Source organism: Poecilia latipinna, unplaced genomic scaffold (assembly GCF_001443285.1).
Source record: "Poecilia latipinna isolate Pla-1442-1.1 unplaced genomic scaffold, P_latipinna-1.0 Scaffold29, whole genome shotgun sequence".
Taxonomy (NCBI): Eukaryota; Metazoa; Chordata; class Actinopteri; order Cyprinodontiformes; family Poeciliidae; genus Poecilia; species Poecilia latipinna.
This window is the reverse complement of record NW_015112645.1, coordinates 317,355-342,452: the sequence shown is the minus strand read 5'-3', so window position 1 is coordinate 342,452 and position 25,098 is coordinate 317,355. Positions and strand designations below refer to the sequence as shown.

The following is a 25,098-nucleotide window of genomic DNA, read 5'->3' as shown; positions in this document are numbered from 1 at the left end:
AGAATAGTCGATTTTAAATACAGGGTTTATTTATTTGTCAATACGATGAGCTGCAAAGTTCAGTTTCTGTTCCAGTAAAAGTAAATCAAGCCAAGCAGCTTCATGTCCTCCTGAACTCTGACAGCTCTTTATTTGGAGCTTTGATCTTTGGTTCTTGAAGTTTTTTTCCACTTTTCCATCATTTTTTTTTCTCATTTCAGTGTTGTCCTTGTACCAAATCATGAAAACATGTTGTGAAGTCCATGCTTCAAAAACTGACACTATATAATCTCAGTTTTGAACTCTTATTTAAAGCATGGTGTGTTTTCTTTACAACTCTAACAATATTTTAGGACAAACAACAAAAATCACAATTTTCTCAGAAATTGATGACTTTTCTTCTCTGTGCCCTGGTGACTTGTTCCTACGTTTCCTGTGGTGCATCACGTATTGCCTCATGTAAAATGTGCAGAAGACGGTATAAATCTTTCTCACAAACCTCCAGGCATTGCACACACACACACCAAGATCTGTGTGAGCAGTGAAGAACTGAAACCAGCTGGAGAATTGCAATAGCTGGGCATCAAATCCACATTTGCTTTTCTTTTACATTAGGTACGCGCACACACGCGTACACACGTACACCATATACAGAGCTGCAGGGGTTTTCCATTCTTGTTTCTGTTTAAAGCTTATTGGTGTGTTTTTCCTCTGTTTCACATGATTTATTGATCATTTACAGTGATTTATGCAAATAAAACTTCCACCAAAAGTTGTTTTTCTGCTTCATAAATCCAAGCCTTCGTCTTGTATTTAGAAAAGTTCATCAATGTGGTAAGAACTGAAAAATCACTCATAGTGATACTTTAACTTACAGTATTTAACTAACCTTATGGGCCAGTCAAAGAACTGAGCTTCCGTTTCCAGATGTCTGTTTCTGCATATAAATGAAAAAACAAATGAAATAGGTTTCTCTCCACAGGATCCAGATGTGATTTCCACAGGCCTGATTCTACTATTCATGATCTATTCAGAGTACGAGAGCATCAAACGTGACACTTACAGCAAAACACACAACAATTAGTGAAGATATTAATGTTGGATCAAATGATCCACTAAATTCAGAAACAAACACAATTACTTCTGCAAAGTTTTAATAAACAGTATTTGCTCAATTTGATTTCAAATGTTTACATAAGGGGGAAGTGCATTTTACTTTGGAAATCCAGGAAAGAGTAGATAAATGAAACCATTCACTATAACAAGTTTTCAAAGCCTTGCTGCATATCTTGTCACACACACCTCAAGATGTGAAGTAAAACAAAAATCCGACCAGCCTCAACAGTCCAGTCCTCAAATCTGTCACCTTTCTTAAACTGCTGATGGCTCTGCTTACAAACTGGCCTCAGCTGATTTTTGGACATGGAGGGATTTAAGTGTCCATAAAGAAACATAAACATTGTGTTCCAGGATGAGAATCAATACATCATGTATTTTTTTGACAGTCTTTATAACCCCATAAGACTCCAGTGAGCTCAGAACTCCTTTGTCTGCTTGCTGCTGAAGATGGCTCCTCAGAACTGCAGCTGTGTGTTTGCTCTCTGGCTGCAGACTGAATTTATGAGTGGTCAGATACCACTGATGTTAACGCAGCCAGGAAACAGCACTTCTGACATGCACGCATCAGAAGTCTGCCAATTCACACAATCTGTGACTATGCAGACTGGGGATAAGAAATCTTAACTCTTGAATCGTGTAGGGAAAACTAACCAAAAGTCAATTTATTTCTGGATGGAAATGCAAGTTGTTGACATCCCATAAACCCGAGCATCTTTCATCTCAGCTAATATGACAGAAAATTGATCGTTTTGTGGTGAGAAAGTGGTGGAATATTCCTTAAAGTGCTCCTGGGACAGGATTTAGCAGGAGGGGAAAATTCATCTTCACACCTTTGGCTTGGATCATTTAGACTTAATGAATGCCTCACGGAGCCAGATTTTTATTTTCTCAGGTTGACAGGGGGGTGGAGGTGGTAAAAAACTCCTGGAGCAGCTGAGATGTGGAACAGCAGCACATTGAGTCTGTTACTGTATGAAAACCGAGCCTTCATCAGGTGTTTATCTCCGGTTTTAAGGCGTGAAGCTCCTTTTAATCTCGGCTGCGTCTCCGAACTGCTCCACGTTGCCGAGCGCATGCAGAGCTGTAACGATGCTCCATATTCTTCTTGAAGTTATTATTTTGGATGTTTTACAGTTGCGCCGACTGGTTGGGCTTGACTTTTTCAGGCTTCCTCCCAAACAAGGAGAGCAGGTGTTTGACAGCTGATGGGTCGCCCTCTGCTGAGAGAACCCGGCTCATCTTCTCTAATGAGCTACATGAGACGGATTGCTTCTTTATCCTTCATTTGACTTTACAACAAGAGTGAGTCTTAACAAAACTGTTTGGCTGCTAGAAGAATAAATTCGCCCCTCGGAGGCAGCAGAGAAACAAGTTGCTTCAATAAGGCCTTTGAAGGCGGTTTAATGATTTTCCTAAATGAATGTTTTGGCAGCTCTGCCGTCTGGCTGCAGCAACGCTTCGGTCTGCTTTTATCGCACGTTTCGGATGCTCAGTTTGGAGAATCTGTGGCAAGAGTAACGTGAGACACAGAGCGAGGATGCTGCAGAAACATGAAGTATTGATTATGGCTGCAGCAGCCTGTGTTACTCTTGGTATCACCCTCACCTGAACGGTCAAGTGGCTGCCACTCTGCTTTTTGCTGCCTGTCGTTGGATCACAATATGCATTTCAGCAGACAAGAGAGGATTAGAGTGTCAGTGAAAACAAATAAATTAAAAGTTAAAAATAAATAAATAAATAATCCCTCCATTAAAATGGGATAAAGTAACACAAAGCAATTAGATGGCAGTGTGACTAATCCCTCCTCATCCTGGGGTGAGAATGTGCTTTAAGGAGCATTTTCAACAGAAAACCTCAACAATGGCATTCATCAGATCTCTTCAGCAACATTCTGAAACTGTGATTTAGAGAGCTACTTGTAGAAGCAGAAAATTAACAATGAAACGCAATCTGTTTCCTGTAGGAGAGAATAAAACCAGCTTTAGGTTTCTGAAGCTGGTATTAGAAAAACATGTGTTCCTTTAAATCTAGACTAAAAACCCACCTGGTGAGAGCTGCTTTTGAAACATTATAAATGAAACATTAATCAACTTTCTGTGCACTTGACAAAATGTAACACCTCAATTATTGACTGTCTTCTTCATCTTTGAATCTGATAAATAGTTGTTGCATTTTGTGACAATGTTTTGGTGTCTTTGTTGTTAGCAGCATGTTGTGGTAAAAGTTAGCATGTCAATCCAAGTGAAGCTAAATCTGTTTTCGTTTGTCAGTTTTACAGTTCAGAGTTGATGAAAACGTGTTGCATGAATCAAGCTTGGTAGAAACACTTAGAGGTGGGAACTTTCCACTGATCTGCTTTTCTTTGTGCTTTTGCTAACTTTAAAAATTGATAAGCGTACTTGTAGCTTCTCCTAAATTAATATATTTTATTCTAAAGCAATAATATACTTGACTGTTTTGTAAACTTCCAGTTGAATAAAGTTGATGTGTTAAAGTTTTTCATTTAATTATTTATTGTTAGATGATTATTTTCTTATTTTGAACAGGTTTAGTCTGTTTACGATTTTATTTTTATAGTAATGTTTTATAATATATCTGATATTTAATAAAATATATGATTTTCTTTTGTCTTTCAAACAAAATTATTATCTGGGCCACTTGAAAATGAGTTTTGAGCCACATGTGACCTGTGGCCGCCATTTAAAGAGGCCTGCTTTATATTAAAGCCTGTTCATGTGTTAGAATGAGCACTCCACACTTTTCAGATTAGTTTTAGTAAAAGATTCTGAAACCCACATAACCTTATATTCCTGCATACATTTACAATGAAATATGCCATAATTATTTAATGCAGCAGAGTTAAAATAATCAAGGGTTTTGAATCGTTTTAAATCTAAAGATTTTCAGTCTATAAAATGATCAGGTCTTTTTACTGTGTGCTAAAGAGTATCCTGTTGTACGTCTCCTTTCCTGTATTTGGTTTATAAATAAAAGGTTAAGGGAACAAGAGCGTAAAGAGTGAGAGTCAGAGAGGAATATTTTCCATAGGAAAACGTCTGGTGCTCTGAGCCCACAAAGACGCCTGCAGAGTCTCAGTCGGAGCGGAAGATGATGGATCGTATCAAGCCGCAGGCAGGGAGCGCTAGAAATAAGTAATCAAAGAGAAAGTGGGGGTAGGTGGTGTTCATGCAGACTCGCTGCTCACCATTCATATTCCAAAAGGTGACGGCGCTTGTTAAGTTGTTGATGGCACCACGCATTGTACAAACTCTGCTGCCTCTTGGCTCCAGTAGGTGTTTTAGTGGAATAGAGTTGAATTATCCATTTAGTACCAGAGGGGCAGTTCGTGACCTCTTCCTCTCGCACTCCCCCGCACCTCCATCAGCCGCACACAGTGGCATCCGCGGTCAAGGTTAGCTCTGTGGCTATTCAGCATTCTGCGCTGAGCCAGGAAAGTCTGCCAGACAGGTTCTGCTTGAATATACTCAGGTGCAGAGATGGTTTCAGGGTACATTTTCATAATGCAACCAAATGGGCACGATACTTTTTTTCTTGTTGCCATGGAGCCTGCATGTCTCTTTGGAAATTAGATTTGACATTGGTTTAAAAAAATAATCAGCAGGAGGGATTCAGGATGCCAACAGGAGCTGAAAATCCAAATATGGTAATTAATAACTCGTCTTTGGTTTTGCTGAAGAAGCTACTTTTATGTGTTACTTAAGAAAACTGCATGAAGTTTCCATTTGAGAAAGAAATGTGGGCAGAAATGTGCCGTTTTTTATTTAAACTGGAGTTGGTTAGAACCCGCTGTAACCTGGAAACAGACGATACCACTCGCCGTGCAGAAAATTGTAGAACAAAATGTGCAACATTATGGCTAAAGAGGATGCTGAATGTGTTATTAGAGGTTTTAAAATGTGTCTGGCATTTTCCACCTCACAGGAAATGGCAACTGACTGATAATAGCCTCATTGTCAATGGCCAGAAAATTCTGCTGCTGGTCTCAGAGGTTTGCACCTGGATCCACAGAGGTTCAGACCCGCCTCCCACCCACTGCAGAGACCCAGCATCTGTAGGCTTATGGACAGATGTGGAGTTTATTTTAGTGTGTTGATGATTCACAGTGGCACAGAGATCAACATGAGGTGTTAGTAAACTTACTATTTCTGAGAAAAAATTGTTTAGGTGCTCAATTTGTTTCCCATTTTAAACCTAATTGCTTAGCTGTCTGCATGTTGGTATCACTTGTGCCACGCAAGGCCTGAAGGGAAATGCAAATTCCTGGGTAATTGCAAGATTTAGTTCACAAATTCATGTATAAATTATGATGTTTGATTAATTAATTAGAGGCCAAATGATGATAATTAGACTACAACTCCAATTTTCTGAATCGTATTAATTTTTAATCGTGTAGTTAAAGAGGCTTTAATGACTGGATGGTAAGATGCATAGTTTCTGTTTAAGTGTCTGTGAAATGTGACTGAGGCCATTCTTCTATTTCATCATTATGTTACACATAATTATTTACATGCTTCTCACAGGCTCTGATGAATAGCAGTGATATGATGCAGGAGGGAGGAAAATTACAGCAAAGAAAATTACTGTTCCTCAGAAACCACTAAAGATTTATTAAAATTAAGGTAACCATATTTTGAAATGTTTTTATAGATTCACATCTACAGTTGTTTGATAAAACTTTAAAATATTCTACCAATGATAATCTTAAGACCAGGAAACAAAGCTGCTGGACAGTCACCAGGTTTTAATGCAGTTCCATAATTTGCCTAACATTTTTGTGTCTGTTCTTGTTTTTTGTTTTTTCTTGTATTTTAAATCTCTAGTTTGACACTTTAAATTTGTCTTTGATCAGAAATGCATATTGTTTTAATTCAGCAAAAACTCACATGTGAATGTAGTGGAAGAACATCTGGTTCTGTGATGGTCTCATCCAGTTCAAGATTCAGCTGAATTTACACCATTTTTTAAATTCTAAGACAAATATTCATTCCCTTTCCATAAATGAATAATGGAATCAATTCAATTTTGCATAATTAGATAGATTCCAATTCAATTAAATATATTCAGTTTCCCTATTAAATAATTCATCATCCCTCTTTTTTGTAGAATCGTATTCCTCGTCTAATACCAACATCTCTCTGTATAGTTGCTGTTCTAAGCGAGAGGTGTTTGTAAATGCTTCACAGTTATGACCGACTGATCTTTGGGGAGGATTCAGCCGGAGGACTGTTAAAAGCAGTTGAGTGCTTTGTTTACTGCAGGGCTATTTGAACTATAAAACACTGATTTGACCTACAGGAATAACTTCCTAGAAATTATTTTTTTGGCCTTTAGAGAAAAGGCTAAAGGCACGCGACTCATTGATTCTGATTTGGTGCTAAACTAAAGGCTATTTCTTCTGTTTGTCCAAATAATCTGCCTTACATGGATCAAACCCAAACGAGGCAGCTCTATACAGGACCAAGGTTAATAATAGGTTAATAATCAGCTTTAGCTCTAGCATACTCTGTTGGTTCAGACAACGAGTTACTAGAGCCCCACTACTGGGGCTGATAAATCATGATTGGATTACGAACACATCCACAAAATCTTGGATTTTGAATAAAAGCTGAGCAGCTTGTTTTCTACTCACCATAGTAGGTGAGGAGCAAAGTTGCCTTTGCTGCTACCTTTATGTGGTTCCAATGCTAAAGGTAAAACATCCAAATTCTTCTAAATCTTTCACTCAGAATCCATGAATCGTCAGAATGTCAACTCAAATTTGTATTTTATACCAAGAACAAAAAGCTAAAGGACTCAAAGGCTCTTTGTTTGTCTTTTTTATGCCTGACTGTTTGCCTGTGAGAAAATATGCAGATGATCTCTGTTTAGATCAGATTTTTATTTATGGTAAATGGTTACCATCACTTGCAAAATTTAAACATTCAAACTTAAGAAGTTGATAAAATAATACATTAGTTAAGCATTTCAAAAACAATTAAACTATATAGTTACTTCCTGGTTCTTCACTTAACTACATAAAGTTTTAATGCAAGTTTATGGCAAAACCCACAGGTGTTGTTTTAGTTGTTTTTATCTTCCTCTTGAATCACTTCTTAGTTCTCTGTTATTGTTTGAAAAGTCTTCCAGTTGTTTTTGGTTATTATTGGTAGAAATGTGTTGCCACATTAGTTTATTCCTTTGTGTTTGGTTACTTAGTTTATTCATGTGTTTTATTCGTTGTACATTTGAATGTGTTTGTCTTAGATTACTGTCAGGTCTGTCCCCTTTTGGTTTGCCGTTTCAGTGGCTCAGGTCACTCAGTCACTTTGTTGTCTTTGGGTAAAACACTCCACCTGCTTTGCCTTCTAGTGGCAGCACTGACTGGATGGTAGCTTAGCTTCTGTCAGCTTCCCCAGGGCAGCTGTGGCTACAATGTAGCTTATCACCCTCAGAGTGCGGATGAATGGATGATCAGCTGCCTCACAGGTTTGTGTGGCTCTTTCCTGGTTCATCCTTTCATTCTGTTATTCATAGCCTCCACACTATTCTGTGTCAAAGAATGTCTTCCCAACTTCTGCCTTCATGCTTTCCTTTGTCATATTCATGCTAGCAGGGCTAAAGCTGACGTTGATTGTTTTACTGGACAGATGCATCATCATAGCAGGTAGTACCACACATCTCCACTCACTTATGCAGTAGTTCCTCCTTTTTGACCCCCTGCATGAGATTCTTGCCGCCCCTGTGGCGTTCCTGATGGTGAAGGAAGGAAAACATCTTGACCAACCCCTGAAAAACAAAATGTGGAACATGCTCTTCACTTTCCTTCTGTTTGGCATTGTCTTGCATTCCTGGAACATTTTGTAGAAACAGAAAATGTTTTCATATTCATTCAGAAATCTGTTGTCATGTATGATTTATCAAATTTTTCAACTCAAAAGGAAATATAAGCTTTCATTTGAGAGATCTAGTGATTGTTGCTGACATAGCCTTCACAGGTATGAAGGATACAAGATGAACAACTGAAGAAAGAGTGTTATAATTGCATACGCACATTTCCATGTGGCTCATCAGTCTGGCTTTTCTGCTATAAGAACAAAAAAAGAGAGAGACGGTTGTAGGTCCATTCTCCTTTGATGTGCTTCTGATCAGAGTGCAAAAGCTCCAGCGCTGAAGCTTTGAAAAGATGTTGCCAGCCTGCCGGTACAGATGATGTGTCATTAGTGAGCAGAATGATTGATTTCTTAAAGTGGATGTGTGGCTCTAGAAGAGAAACATTTACCCCTCAGGCAGGAAGGCAGTATTAATAAAACATTACAAGGAATGAATCGCTGGCTCTTGGAACTCAGAGTGTATAATGGTTGTTTTTTTCCCCTTTCTGCCTTGTGTTTAAACGCAGTACCATGAGGATTTCATTCTTTAGGACTGTGAGTCAGATGAAACTGTGAAGAGAGAAAGTTTGCTCAGGTTAACTCTGTAAACTCGTCTCAGGAGGTGTTGCAGTATTTGGCCTGACGTTTCATATTCCAGCCTAATTTTCTGTCCATGAAATGACTTGTAATTCAAGTCAGTGTCAGTTTCAAATGTTTCTATTAAATCTGAAATGGAAGGAAATTACTTCCAGTTTGACACATTCATTCAAAGCCAGTGGCTGATATTCTAAAACTGTGGGTCTGTTTACCCGAGCATGAGTTGGAGTTAATTAACTGTGCTAATGTTTCAGATCCAATCTGTATTCATTGTCCAGACTGCTGTCTCTTGTTTGTCTCTTTGCATGACAAGTAGCAATTCAAAATGAGAAATTCAAAACTTTGTTATTAGACCAATAATCTGAATGTTTTGTTCTGTAAAGCCACAGCTTTTCTCATCCACTTTGTTGAAAGATGAAGCAAGAAGAAACAATTACTTCAAGACTTGGCTTTGACTCACTCTTTAATTTGACCAAATGTCTTAAATATACATATCTGTAAATGTGTCAGAACCATCCAAGAGAAAATTTATGCTACATAAACGTAAACCGAAGCTTTCCAACTGGATCATTGCCTGTTTGTGTAAAGCGGTCTACATTATCTCAGATTTCAGCTGTTTGTTGGTAACAGAGTCCCTAACTCTGACTGTAGTTTCAACATATCCTGCTAACCGTCAACTTTTGCAAGGCAGACCTCAGGACATGCACACCATTCCACATGGATGAGGTGGTGGTGGAAGTGGGAGATTAAATCCCTAATTCTGAGGTAATTTGGTTTTTATTTGCATTCTTAAGGGAGCTCATATCTTCTTGCAGAGAACAGAGGAATGAGTCTGTGAGGAACTCCACCGCTTGGGTTGAACAATATTGAGTAAATGCAGAGCAGAGGCACTTTTCATAAAGAGGATTTGAGTGAAGCCTGCCTTGATATAAAATGTACAGCAAATGGATCAGTGCCAGCTCCCTGCATTAAATAAAGTGCTCTCACTTTGTGGGTTAACAAGGCTCAGTCAGGAGAAGAACCAACAATCAAATCAATGGGAACAAATCTCATTCACATTCATGTCTTTACCAAGAAAATCTAACTTTGTGAAGGGAAGTAAAGCTGCACACTGAGCCTTTTGCACAACTCCAATCATGATATCATATTTCTTTACTGCTGCCTTTCAGGGGTAATGCTGTCTAACTTTAAAGATGGCCAAAAAGGAATAGTTTTTCTCACAGGAGTTCTTTGTTTCATTGATGTGTGCATTTATGTGCCACCAGTTTTAATGTTTAGCGCTCAGCGCCATGAGCCTGGGGCTATTTTGTGAAATTTCCACATGGATAAACATATTGAAATTCAGTAACAACTTTTCTTCTGAAAGGCCAATGTGGAACACCTCAGGCTCAACAAAATGAGACACTTAGAAGAAAACAGTCTCAGTCCCACATTTTAAAAGTCCTATTCCGCCCTTTGTCTGATCAACAGAGTAAATTAAAGACTGATGTGCAGTTTTAAATGAAGTGAACAGATCACACCAATTTCACATTAAATTATGCTTAATTTTAATGAATACATTAAGGTAAAGAAACAGATTGTAAATGGTTTTTAGTTTTGATTTTGGGAACTTCTGAAATGAAGAAAGCCAATGACGGTATGGCAAACATTAAAAGTAAAATCAGTATCTAAACTCTTCTCAGTGAAGGAGCCATCCTGTGTGTTGGGTCTCCTCCCTGTTAAACAAGCTTCAGTCCCTCCTTGCACCTTACGCCTGGTTTGCTTTCAGAATGTTTCTTTTCCAACAGAAACTGGTCATGTTGTTAAACTTTCCTTCCCGTCTCTCAACTAATATCTGTATATGAAGATATGAAGTTGGTATCTTCATATGTGCACATGAAGATACCAAAAATGTGCCCAGAGGTCCAAAACCTTACTACTGAAAAATTTAAGTCAGTTTTTGACATTTTAGTCATGGCTAGTTGATTCCTAGTAGTTGTTTTTAAGTTTACATCTGTTTCTTGCTAATTAACGAGGAACCACTAACCCCTGTGATAATCATCTTTCCCAGTACGTCTATTCACTTTTATCAGATCTTTGAAGTTTCTTTCATTAATCTGCATTTTGGATATTTGTGTTGATAGCTATTACACACCAGTGACTCATTGTAAATCTTGAACAGAAAACTGACTCTTTTCATTTCCCTCTGCAGAACTGCCATTTTCAGGTTAAGGAAAATGTTCAGAATCCCTGTTATCATTCACACAGTGAACTACTGATGGTGGCAGGGTCTCCTGAGCAAATAAACCAGGGTAGAAGCCAGACTGAGACCTCAGGGATTGTGAATTATTGATAATACCGATGGACCAATGCAGGTTAGAGATCGAACAAATAAAGATGGATCTAATACTTCTAATGAACAAGTAGTCTTTAATCTTTCCAGTTAAAGCAGTCAGCTCAAATGTTGTAATTGGAACAAAATAAATAAATGACTCAAATCACTGGGGCTCATCTTCATAGACAGAGGAGAAACGTCAGATTTGATTTTTATGATCTTCTTCACAAAAACAACTGGTAAACCTGTTGACAGTCATCATCTGAGGTTAACAAAGCATGTTGGGTTGGAGCAGATACAGTTCTGGTAATAATATTAAATAGTATTTTGGGATAAGATTACTAAAATACAACTTATCATCATTAATTGCCTTATTATAAGAATCCAGAAATATTTTTAAATATTCACAATGGACAACTAGACCTGGACTCTGGAACTTGTTGAAGAAAGCAGGCCACTGGAGATTTTTATCATTTGTACTGCACCTAATAGCACTGAAGCATTGCAATTGAAAGGGTGAGATGAATAGGAAAGAAGCCAAACATACAGAGCTTTAATAAATCCTGTGTTTAGAAGCTAACATGAAGAAAGAAACCAATCTATGGCAGGTTTTCAACCACACTGCCTAACTTGTGCCCTCCCGACCAACCCCTGTGATATTTGTTTGTGTGTAGAGCAGATGGAACATGCTCTAAAACAGTCTGACCAAATATATTACTGAGACCTTATCCATGAAGACATGATGTGAGTCTTTACAACCTGTCTGACCTTTATACCTCACCCTGTGCGCTTAATCAGGTCTTGTTATCCTATCCTGCTTCTCAACCTTGTGACATTTCACTGTACAAGGTGGGGAATGCAGCCTTCCTCTTTACTGTGTGACAACAACCTGCATTTCAACAACTGCATTAAATGAAACAGGAATAAATAATATTAGAAATGTGGTTTAATACTTAATGGAATGTTAGGTTTCATAACAAAGTCATCAAACTCTTTCTCTCCTCTGGAAGTTTCTAATAACTGAAAGCAGCTGTTTATGTATTTGGGGCAGAAGCTCTGAGTAATGACATTTGGCTTTTTTCCCATGCATACAAAGTGAGCATGTCAGGGTCTGAGATGGTTAAGGTAAGCAGATTGACAAACACAGCTCTGCTTCTTTGACACTTCCTGCCCCCCTCCTCTGCACCCCCTGCTGCAGCTTGACTGAAGAATTACTGTATTTGGTGCAATTTGATGGACTGCTGAACTGTGAATATGCTTTGGCTCCAGACAGCTGTCTTGCCCAGAGTGAAATGTGATGGATGGGAAGGAGAGCAGGGGGGACATATGGAAATGACCGGGCATGAAGGAAGAAAGAGAAATTCTGCTTCCCTTTGTTTCTTCACCCTGACCACACACTGACAGTAGTTTGCTTCCCCCACTCAACAATTCAACCACGTTCCTCACCTGCTTCCTTTCCCCCAATCAGCATCCTTGGAGCCTAATCTTCTGCAGGTTCAGACTAAAATTAATTTGGCAAATGCAGGAGGTTCCTGTTATTGATCTAAATAACTTCATCGGGATGCATTTATCACTCCGGTAGTGACAGCAGCTATGTCTCCTTAAGCAGCTCCAAGTCGTTGAGGCTTGCAGGTCGGTGCCGCAGTGACAGCAGCTAAAGATCAGGATTGACAAAGTGCATCACCTCTGCGGATAGAGTGGCACCAAAGCATAATTTACCAATAACTCACTATATTTGGCGACGCCTTAGTCAGCAGAAATCTCACAGGCCATCAATCCAATCCAAAGAAATTGATCTGCTGATTGTGTTTGCATGTGACTGCGATGAGGGCAGAAAAGGTAAAGAAGGCAGAGCTGAGGAGATCGAGAGGCAGAAAGAAACCAATAATCCTTTATTTGGCCCTCAGAAGAGAAATTAGCATTGGGTTATATTTCAAAGAAAACAGTTATTCTGTTTTCAGGCTAATAGTCTGCATGCTGACCAATAAGTTTTCTGTCATCTGTGCTGAAGTTGGAATAGATAAAATGTTTTGCATAAGTGATCAATGCAACTTTAACATTTCTGCATCAACTGCTGAAGTCTTTAACTGGTTTTCCTTTCTTTTCCTCACTGAAGATGAGCAGTTACACAGCATGATGCAGCCACCACCAAGTCTCACCATAGCAATGTTTTCAATATGATGTGCTGTTAGTTCTCCGTTAGACACATCATCTGACCTGAGCTGTGGGTCTCTGCACCTCCTCCAGAGCTACCGTGGGCCTTGCTGATGAATGCTCTGTTTGCCCAGCCAGTCAGTGCAGGTGGACGTCCATGACTGGGTAGGTCAACAGTTGGTCCTTCTGCTCCATGATCAGATGAGGGATTGAACAGAGCTCTAAAATGTTCAAAGTTTGAAATATTGTTATAGAACCAGCTCTGCTTTACATGTCTCCTCCCTGACCTGTGACCTCTGTTCCTCAGTGTCCATGATGCTCACCTGGCTGCTCTCTAATATTTTCTAACAAACCTCTGAGGGCTTCATACAACAGCTTGACTCACACTGAGAATAAATCACACAGATAAACTCTACTTAGAGCAACTGGTTGTACTGTATTTTATATATGTATGCTATACTTTTCAGATATATATTTTTAAATAAACAGACATCCTTGTAAGAATACTTTTGCAAGGCAATGTATTTGTTATACATTCATATAATAGTATCTTGAGATTCTTTGAAAGTAAGCTTGACCCTGTGTTGATTTATTAAAATGTTTTTTTTACCACATGCCATATTTTAAGTGGCACTCTCTTTGTCCCAACAACTCTGTCAAATATTTCTCTTATATACCTTAAGAACCTTTATGCATAACTTGTGTGAAAGCTCTTCATTTATGCAATATATAAACTTTGGAAAATTCAATCGAAGGACTTTTTTTAATGTTCTTAATTGGCAGCCTGCCATTTTAATTCATCAAGTGTATTATGGATTGTGGGACATCTGCCCATCTTGGAAATATGAGAGGCTTCAGGTTCTTAGGGAATTACTTAATGATGTGCTGATCCTACCTTTGAGTGTGTGCTTCCTAAAAGCACATGAACACACACTTCCACACTAAGCTAAGGTGTTTGTTCAATATCTTGTTCAAATAAACCTCCTTATTGCTGATATTAAAGCACTGCCACACAGCACTTTCCTCACCTTCCGGATATATTAGAGAGAAATTTTTAAAAAGACATGAAACACAATAAGTTCAATAGTGCTGCTGTTAAGCGGTTCAAATAAAAGCAATAAAAAAAAAAACTGCACTAAACACAATATGGTTCTTGTCTTGTGTTTACGCTTTGAAGGCCAGGATTTTATTTGTGGTCAGATTTCTGACACTAGTTGCATGTAGCTGCTTCGTATAACTGCAGTCTAATGTGCATAATGTAAATTGGAAACAAGATGATGGCATATATGAGCAAAAATACTCAATACTATCTTTATCTCTAGGGGCGGCACTGGCGGATCTTAGAGTTCTTAAGAATGGAGCTAAATCCTTTAGACTCTTCTCCTGTGGAACAATTTTAGTCCATGAAGCAGACATCCTGTATACTTTTAAGGTTTAAAACTTCCATTCATTCAATACAAAACTACTTTGTTTATCTAAAAGGTAAAGTAAATGTCACTCATAGTATTAATAACTCATAAGTATCTTCAAAGAGTTGTTGTAGATGGTAATGCAGGAAGAATTAGCAGTTAGTCATGCAACAAATCTAAAGACCTCATGTGCTATTAAAGATGTCACCCATCATTAGCATTAAGAGATTTAAAGAGGAGTTTCTGCTGCTCCTCTTTAAATGTCTGTCTGTGGTTGTGGTTCTGTTGGAGGCTTCTTTCTGTTAAAGAGGAGTTCTGTTCTCCATTGTCACCACATGCAATGGTATGAGGAATTGCTCCAAAGTTAAAAACTAACTGAAATTGTTGTCCACTGTTAGCATTTTTCTCTTTTGGGAGAGATTACTGCTAATTCATTGTTTTTTGAAAATTTGTAAAAAAAAAAATAAATAAAATAAATCTTAGAAATCAATGCTTTCTATGCATTTCCTTGGTTTTTGGATAGAATATCCTTTTAAACTGTTGGTTTTGGTGTGGGAACTTCAGGCACCTTTCCAGTACAACCACAGATCTGCCTTTGATTTACACAGGTTTGACATCATCATCATGGCTTTTCCAAATATAGGGAACTTTTCATGCAAAATTCACTTTTTTAGCTCACAAATACATTTTTTGTACTTTGAATGTCTAGGAGTTAAAAACATAATAAACGTATTCTCTCCCGTGCTGCATAGATATCTTTATACTCTTTTTGGGTTATTTGCTCATTTTTCTCTATTCGCTATAAAGTTATATTGGCTATGACGTCACTGCATTTGCAGTGGAACTTCGTAAGAGGGTCATGACAAAGAAAAAGACAAAAAAAGAACAAGGTAATGACTTCCGGTGTTCTGTTTGGCTGATCTGTTGTGAATCCACCATTTTTTTATCCTCGAAGCGAGTTTTGTCGTCCAAGTTCAGATGTGCCGAAATTACAAATAAACAGGTCAAGATGTTTGCTTCTAGCGTGTATTAACGCACAAGATTCCTGACGTCGCCCTCCAGCATCAGAGCCTCATCGAAGTGTTTGGTTAAGTTTTATTTTTCTCAGGAATGGACCCACTTCAGAGGGAAAAGTCCGTTTTTGGAGCACTGCCGGACTTCTGCCAGTATCGGGGATTTTCCTAAAGACTTCGTCTGATTGAGGCATCAGTTCCTTTTCTCTGTGGAAACGATGTACACAGCAAAGAGGTAAACTGCTAATAACGCTAAAATGACAGCACAGCTTATTGTAGACAGGAATGTTGTGTGTTAATAATGGCGTCCCTGGCCATTGACGGTAGCAGTGAGCCTTCTGCTTCTGTTAGCGCTGTGTGCTAGCTAGCTGTTAGCTGCCTCCTTGAGGACATAACTGTACTGTAGTGGTGGGAATTTCGGCTCTCTTCAGAGAGCCAGCTGTTGTGGCCCGGCTCTCAAAGAAGAGCCGGCTCTTTCGGTTCACCTGACTGTTTGCTCCCCTCTCTGTTTTCGCATAAGGGTATGACGTCCTCACACGTGATTGGCCACAAGGCTACGCTGCTGCGGTTGAAGAACGGCTAATAATAAAGAACGGCTCTCTGTGAGGAGCCAGCTCCCTCCATTCATGTCAAAGAGCCGGCTCTGAGAGCCGAAACGTTCTCGACTGACCGATCTTTACATCTCTACATGTTTTTTTTGTTTGTTTTTTTTCTGCCGGTTTTGTGTAGGGGAACACATGACCAAAACGCATTCAGTTACGTTCTTGATGCTCCTGTTAACTAACCCCTTAATTATGTCCAGGCTTTGTTTACTTAACTATTTAGTATTAAGGTTTTAAAAGGTATCTGACAGGCATAGACACTAGAGTTAAACTTGTAGGTGTTTAAGGGTAGATATACAGTACTAACACCTTTGCGATGCATTCATTTGAGCGCTTGGTTCTGCAGGTTCGTTGTCTTCATTCTCCTGCTCTGGGTCAGACTCTGGCTCCAACATGTAAGGTTGGATAGACAAGTCTTCTGTTGTTGCCATCTTTAATAAACTTTGGAGTAGAAAGTTTCTTTGAGCATAGTGCAGAGAAAAGGAAGGATTTAAAAGTCACATTAAAGCAATATTGGTGTTTGTAAACTTATGAGTTTGAAGAAAGTAAAAACTCTAAATGGAAGTAATTGTTAGTCCCAGCTGACCTAAACCAGGAGAGGTTTGGTCTGGTTTAATGTCACATGCAGGTGAAAAGGCGACACTGTTTTTACACAGGGTATGTAAATATCTGGTTTATGCCTCCCAGATGCCTGCTGAGTATGTGTGTGTTGATGAAATCCATGTGTTTGTGGGCTTTGACAGTGTGGATGTAATTTTATTTGGACATAATCTTTCTCTCTGCTACTTGGTTCTACAGAATAGAATCAGGAAGCAATGGTTTTATTTGCTTCAGTCTACTGCTGCCATCGGACTGAAAAGGCAATATCCCAGAGATCCATCTGTAAACAAACAGCATCTCAATACATAAAGTGCATTGGATGAATAACACCAATATTTGATTCATTTCTTGTATATAAAAAACCAGGCCAGTATACAAAAAAAAAAAAAAAACTTCAAATATTCAAGTATTTTCTACCCTTAGAGAGTAAAAAAAAGCTTTGAGATGTGATATGTAAACCAGTGTGCAGCATACTAAAGCTGAACTGTTTCAGGTTTGAAAGCTTTAACAAAGCATTGATTTTAGGAGAACAGAGCCGTCTTCCAGTTCAGGGGAACAAAGAACACACGTCCAGCCACTATGTAGGTTTAAACATTTTCTTTGTTTCACAGACCCCAGGGCTTTGATTAATTGATTTTCAGTATCTACATAAAGTCCTGTTGCCTTGGATTTATACCCAACATGCAGTGCTTTCAGACTCCACCGCCACATAAAAACACAAGGATTCATGGCTGCTCCCAGGCACCATATTAAATGCTGTTTGTCTTCTCCTGAAGACATAACTCTCCTCTGTTTACCATAGTTCAACAAGCCCCTTTGGGCCAACAGCCAGACTTTTAGTTCTCATTTTTTCTGTTCTACCTGGACATAAAATAAAATTCATGACAGATTTGTTTTCCCTGACACTATATTTGTCTTTGGAGGCAGAATCTGTTCTTTTAAAAATGTTTATTTTTGTTTTTTGTCACTTCTCTAACAGCCTGTGTAGATTCTGACAATAAAAAAACATGCAGATCAGATCTTGACTTCACCTGTAACAGAGTTTTTATTTTTACTTAAAAGATAGATTTAAAAGCCCCACTAACCGTTTTTACTTATATCCATGTTTGGCCATGCTGACACGATGTTTGAGACAGACGGGCCAGTAACCCACGGTTACAGATTGAACCCTTACCCCGTGGCTCTTTCCCATCAGCACCAGCTTCATCCACTTCAGTGCGACACAGAGCATTTGATTGCCCTTCATTACAATTGAGTACCACCTCAATTTAGATGGGGTTGTTATAGCAACTTGGCCACCAAGCACATGAAATGTCTGCGCCTGGTCAATGGACACTGGATATTGAATTTTCCTCATTTAAGCCATAACCATCAGTGTGGTAAAAAACATCCCCCAGCTCTACGCTTTGCTTTATGTGGAGGATCTGATGGTGGTGGCCTCTTTCAGCAGTGGATGGATGAGGAGCACAACAATGTTGACTTTGCTTGGCATCTCTGGGATGTGCTTGACAAACAAGTCCAGTGCAAGGAACTGGTGGAGCCAGTTCCTCCATGGATCTCCTCTTGAGCTGTCTTGGCAGCAAAAGAGGTCCTAAGGGGGTCATAATTTTGTGCCTGATTAATGTAAATACAAGTATATATTATACAGGAATTATTTTTATTTATGTTGTCTTAGTTTGCATTGTAGGTTCCAAAATATTTTTATTTAAGATAAACTTCTGAAAAATGAAATCACAATTTGGTGTGAAATAAAAGTCTGGTTGAATTTAATCGGAACAGTCCAGTTTCCACATACAGTTCTGAGCGATGTTAAAAAGGACAAAATTCTGCTTTTAATTGACCAGCGAAGCCATTCCAGTCTGCGGGCAAGGTGTTGGATTTAATTGAGAGGAGATGTCAGCTCTGCGATTGGAAGACTCAACTACAGTAGTCCTCAGAGTCTGAGAGTCAGCAAAGTCAATGAAAGGCCTGAACTTTCAGACGGCATGAAAGAAATGAGGGCAGGCGATGGAGATTGGGTCCGGGGAAATATCCAAGAGGGAGGGGAGGCAGGGAACGGCCAGAGACACGGAGCAAAGTACACTTACGTCTTCTTTTGCCTTCTTGGGCGTTTCATTGCTGCTGAATTACGCCTGATCTAAAAAGTGCAGACAGTTGGCTGCTCCAAGTTGATGATGAGAGCTCAGGTTCTGTGATATATCCGCCCATCAGACAGACTTAACTGCAGAGGCATTATTCTTCATTCCAAAACCCGAACACATTTATTACCTTGCTTCTCTGAGGATCCCTATTTATAGTGAAGCTCTCCTGCTAGAGACACAAAGAGAGCAGCAGCAAGGTGAGGCAAGTTTATTGCTATACCACACACGGAGGGTTTACTTTAAACTATTTTATTCTGAACTCTTCAAATGATGACCTTTTTGCTCATAAAAGAAAACCCTATACATCCTGCATTAAAATGTCTCTATATGCAGATGATATACATGTTATTTTACATTCAGAGAGCTTTCTCTGATGCAAATCAATTCCCTTCCCAGAAATAGATCACATAAATACACAGTTTCTACCTCGTTCTGTTTGATCTGCATCTTTCTTTCTTTTTTTTTATCTTATTCTGCAACAACAACATCTACACTGGCAACAGAACCTTGTCCTGCTGGGTGCTTTTTTTGGCCGTGTTCCTCATCTTGCTGGCTTGAGAAACCAGAGCTACTTCAGCAGTATCCACTGTGCCTTGGTGAATGAGAGACAGAAGACACATGCCTTCTTTTCAAATGGTTACTGAAAGTCTTTAACCAAGAAAACATCAGAAATCTGAGATCATGTGTCCTGATGAGACCTAATAGTCTTAATTCTTTGCAGCAACAGATGGTATTTTGTTCATGCGTTTAAACACCGAGCTCGATCAGGCTGTAACTGCAGGAGGTGAGAAGTGACTTTTCTTTTCTTCTCACCCTGAGAACAAAAACGACTCATCAGATTTAAGGATGGAGCAGCTGAATGACTATCCTAGAGGGCCGAGCATTTAAAGACTAGACAAATCAAATAATGGCAGCAGTTTCTTTTAACCTGGGCAGGAAAATATGCATTTATATAAAAACCTAAGAAGTATTTTTAATTGCAACATATTAAATACTCACGAAACTGACATTTTTTAGCACATATTGATGATCTTTTTTTTTATTCATATGCACAGAAACCTTCTCTTAGGCTTCCATTAAAAGCCTACATTCATGTCCGCCTGCGGAAAAAAATTAAGAGATTTTACTCTTAAAATTTGTTTTTGCCTTCTGTCAATTTCTTGGGCAAAGATAATCTGAATACATACATTTGAATAAATACATTTGCATTTATTAGAGGAAAAAAGGTACTCAAACCAACCTACATATATGTGGTATAATATCTGAAACTGGCCTCCAAAGGCTTTTATCTTCCATTAATGAAACTAATGAAAATAAAAATGTTTTACCTCATAGAAAACTGTATGTGCAGTCTGTGGTAGCTTCACTTGGGATTTTCCATACACTTGACTAGTTTATGTCTTCTGCTTTCCATTGATAATCAGTCCATGTCTCCTGTTATTCTTACAAACTTCCATTATAGATTGAGATCAGTTTTTCATCTTTCAGACACTTTCAGCATCATGCGAGCCCACAGATCTGGGCGTTTTCAGTCCATTTTGATAAGTTTGCTCGTTTTATCAGCAGCGTTCTGAAAAGTAGCAAAATGAGCTCACCGACTCATCTTCTCTCCTCGCCCGTCCTCGACTGAATAAGAGGAAAGTGTGATGGTCAAAATTAGCGACTGAGCCAATACAATCAGGCTTTTATCTCTTTTTCTCAAAGGCTGCTGCATGACCTTTTCTTCATCTAATTGGTTTATGAAGAGCCTCTTGCAGCTGCACTGAAGCCTGGCGAGATATGTAACGGCTGTTTGAAAAGTCTTTTTATCATGCTCCCATGTGATAAAACCAAATCATTCAGTGTCATGCATGAGTTAAAAAAAATGAACCCAAGTCATTAATGTGGAAAAACTATAAAGTTAATTTTGACTAATTGATTGTTCAGTTAAAAAATGTATAAAAGTCATATTTCTTGTGAATAATGTTTTTTCTCTTTGAAATTGACAGTTTTGGGGGTCAGATATATGTCTGTATTTTATGAGGCCAAGCTGCTTTTTGTTAGTTTTAGACCAGAATACCAACTGGATATTTGTTCTGAACTCCAGCAGATTTTACTGGAGCAGGGTCAAATGTCAGTTAGCTCTAATCAGTTGTTTATAATTGTGAATTTTAACCAAAAGACAAGAAATGGAATATGCATTTCTGTATTTACCAATAAAATTTACTGTATGGTTTAACGTCACAGTAAGAACACCAGTCGGATGGGAGACCGCTTGAAAAGCAGGAAGCAGACTATAACTCAGGGCATTCTGGGTAAATACAGCCAAAAGAAGTGTGCAACTCTAGCGGTAGAAATGTCTGATGGTCTTTTGTGAATGACGAGAAATTCTACCACCACTAAAATGTGACGCCTCTCCATTTTGTGAAGAAGGAAGTTGTGTTCAGTGTCTTCAGGTGTTAAATACCCGAGAGATCATAACAAAGTCTGATTTCTGGGAAGAAAATCCTAAAGTAATGACTTTAGTGCAAAACTTTACAGTGTTTATATACATTTTAATGAAATGCTTTAGCTCTCTTTTGAAGAGTCAGTTAAATTTAGAGAAATATCCCAGCATGCATAGGGTTCTGAACCTCAGCCATGAGGTTCCGGTCAGAAATGACTCGTTTAAAAAGCCCTGACCGTGACAACGCTTGGCACATCAAACTGAATGGTGTCAGGCAGCACACAGCACCAGCTGCTTTTGTTTGTCAGCCTGCTGTTGTTAGCACAAAGTGAAACCTTCTGCCCGTGACGGCACCTCGTGATGAGATGGGGAAAGCAGAATCTCCCGAGCCGTCGCCCCAGAGAGCAGCGCTGCCTCCCTGCAACAGCACTGCAGTGAAGAGTTGTGCACTGAGCTTTTTCCCCTGATGAAAAAATAGAACAGAACCAAACGGATCTGCATAAACTTTAAAGAGCAACTTTCCAGTTTTTGTTCTATGTAAAGTAAGTTTGTTTGGTTACAAAGTTTTTGTCATTTTCTGTTGGGAAATGATTCCCCCCTGTCGACGGCGGATGTGGCAGGTGGAAAGCGTAATGGATAGTGTGCAGGGTGGCATCAGCAGCACATTTAAGTGTCTGCTAAAGCAGAGTTGTCGCAGCAGATGTCAGAGTAAGCAGCTGCTGAGCCATCAGTGAGCTGGCTTGTGCCGATGGATCAAGTGCTTGATGGATGGCGTAATGCCCCTGAAAGGACAACTTATTGCAATTTTAATTATGCTCGGCTCACTCCTGATGCTTTTAGTGCGTCCGCAGCGTCTAGCGGGGTGCACCTGCAGCCGATGGTGATGTGTGCTCTGCTTCCCATCCTCCCCTCGTTCAGTCCCATCAGTATGTACCGTGAGGAGACCGAAGCTGGTCTCAGAGCTGAGGGAAAAAAATGTAATTAAGAGTTTCAGATTGGAGCCTGGTGTTAATCAGCTGTCCTGTCACCTTCATATCGTGTCACCTCTGAGACGATCTGCAATGACACATGAACGGATCCCCGGTTAAAGCTTGCTGCCTGGCTTTGCCTCTGCGCCGCCGCTGCCGCCGCCGCCGCCAGACTGGAACACATTACCAGAGAGAAAACGTGGAATAAAGAAAGAAGAGTAATGTGAAAATGAAAATGACAGCCTCCTACTAATTACTGTCGCTCGTTTAAAGAATAAAGAGCATTATGTCGCCCTAATCAGAAATGATGTATCTGTGGTTACATGGGGGAAGAAGCTTATTCAGACTTAGGTCTGTGGAATATGACTGATTAGTTTAAGAAACCTACAGCTGTCGGGGTGATTAACACTTTCTGATAATTAACGCCAGCAGTTTTGATTGTGATAAATGAATTTGATGTATCTGGATTTAAGCTACACTCTTTAAAACAAAAGAAGGCAGAGAGAGAAATCTTTAGTTTGGGACATTTCCCACCCAGACTCTCGACTCCTACTACTTGTGAATTTATGTTTCACACTCATTTGCAAAAAAAAGGTGACCATTCTCTCTTTCTTTAACCACCAAAAAAGCCTAGTACGGAACACATTTCACAGTTGGCTGTCTGTCACTTGAGCTATGGACCATCGATTCCCTCCAGCAAAAAGCACAAAATGCTTCAGTCAGGGAAATAAAACTTTGACTTCTTTTGATTTTCTTTCAGTCAAAAAAAAAACTTAAAACCCAACTTTAAATTGACATTCGACACCTTTAAAAAAATGCCAACCCACACTCCAGTGCGGTTTGCTGGAAATTGTATATTTAACATTCAGCAAAAGGAAGCTTTGGCTTTCCTGCTGGTTAGACAACGAGATAATTAGTTTATCCACTCCACTGGTTTCGCTTAATGTCGAGGATCACGACTCGGGGGGCGGAATCGGATTTCTAATGAATCAGACTCGTTAAGGATCTGTTAAAGACGTGGCTGGAAACGTGGTCCACCTGACTGATATAGGAAGCCAACTAGTACCACTGAACTTCAGCCTTGTAAAAAAAAAACAATCAGCTGCAAATGTGTAGGGACTCAAGTCTCAGACCTAAGAACAGAGAAATATGTACATTTAAAGGTGACCAGACAACAACATTTATAAAATAAAAGCCAAGTTTTCTTCTTGAAGATCTTTCTGACCACGGCTTGGGATCATATCATCTTAGCGGTGTAGTCGGATAAATTCTGCCTGTAGGCCTGTTAAGGTCACCATTGATGTTGCTTGGGTCACATCCATTACTTGGCCTGCCCTGCATTCGGTTCAGTGTTTGCATTGTTAACATTTATTGTCGCTAACATACCACCTCATGTTTCCCTTTGAGTTTGTTTTGGGTCTAAAGGTGTAAATGTCTGTAGAACCAACTGAGGAGACGAGACATTCAACATCAGAGGGTCACAAAGATGAAACGAGGCCATTTCCTCTGCTTTGGTTTTTCACGTTTGATGTAGATAGATTCATCCACTCCACTCAGGAACCACAGTCTTCCCTGTCCCAAACACACCTTGCTATTTTCAAGAGCCTGTGCATCAACCTTGAGATGTAGATGAGCCGCTTGGTGTTGATCTGATGAAATGACTCTTCTTGTGTTTGGTCAATCTTTTGAGTAGCTGCTGAATCCATGTTTAGAACTGAAAAAGCCTTTCAGGTGAGAGATGAATTATGAGAAGTCCAGTTCCCTTCTGTTTGGGCATTTTGGATTATCATGTTTTGGTTGACAAACACAGATGCTGTGACCTTAACCACCTCAATGAATATTACGATTATTGGTTATACCAAGCACCTACACTGGCCAGTTCCTCAAAGGTCACACTTCCAGGAAATTAAGTTTTTGGGTGTAATGTTCATAATTTTCCTCAGTACTTCAGCTCTTCCTGAATCCTCATATTACTCTTAGATCTCCATTCACCTTCATAGCAACAAAAACAAAAGAACCTTTTGATTTGCTTAAGAATCCTGCTAACATTGAGAGTAAAGATAAGAAAAGCCTCAATCAATCTGCTGCACTCTGCAGCGAAGTTGTGGATAATTTGAACTACTCTGTTTTTTTTTTGTTTTTTTTTTTGCAACATTTCAGAGACTGTTAATGAGACACAAGTGTCTTGAACTGAGCATTGTGATCTTTCTGCATCATTGATCGATTCAACATGAGCCAAACTAAAGACTGTTTCATGCATGGACCTTGTTAGAATACAAGGGAGAACCTACAGCTCTTTCAGATTTTCTTTTTGTATTTCTTTGAAACACACCACTCGTTTACTGAGAAATACCTTTTCAGCTAGTTACTGATTAAACCTTTAAAAGGGCTTTGTGTTTTCAACTTTCCTGTCTGCCTGCATAAAAATCTACCATCATTTAAACTGAATTTTAGATAAAGAAATATTAGCTAAACATGTCTCAATCTTGTCCAGAGATACAAGTTCATTTCATACTAATCTGCATATATTTAAAAACAACGTGTGAATACAAAAGAAGGTTGGAGATGTGGGTGGATAACTTGCAACATATCATTCACATGTGTAGGGATCCTCTTGTTTGTATTTAGTCTTCAGCCTTCAGATAGAAAAGACACAACACTTTGTATTGCCTTGTTGCTGAAAATGTGTGATGTAAATAAAATTACCGGTACCTTTACCTTTTCTCTTTACATTTTTGAGCTGCAGGAAACTTATATCGTACATTGTTTGTTCTTTTCATCCATTCAGGCCCAGAAACTAGATTTCAGCCCTCAACCAGCCACCATTAGATATCTCTGAATCAACTTCTGCTTCACCATAAGAAATGTTGGTAGCAGTTATGTAGGTCACCAAATGAGTTAAAGATCC

At 39.1% G+C, this 25,098-nt stretch overlaps 1 protein-coding gene across 2 annotated transcripts in view; it reads left to right on the top strand.

Annotated features, from left to right (window-relative positions):
• The window catches only part of sorcs3a (sortilin related VPS10 domain containing receptor 3a), a 229,626-nt gene that overhangs the window by 53,596 nt on the left and 150,932 nt on the right, over window positions 1-25,098 (top strand). Inside the window, exon 1 of one of the 2 annotated variants that reach the window (XM_015039698.1) lies at window positions 15,361-15,689. The exons of the other annotated variant lie outside the window; for it this stretch is intronic. The gene's annotated coding sequence lies outside the window, so the exon portion shown is untranslated. Of the gene's footprint in view, window positions 1-15,360; window positions 15,690-25,098 lie in introns of those variants that run through there. 2 annotated transcript variants of the gene reach the window in all.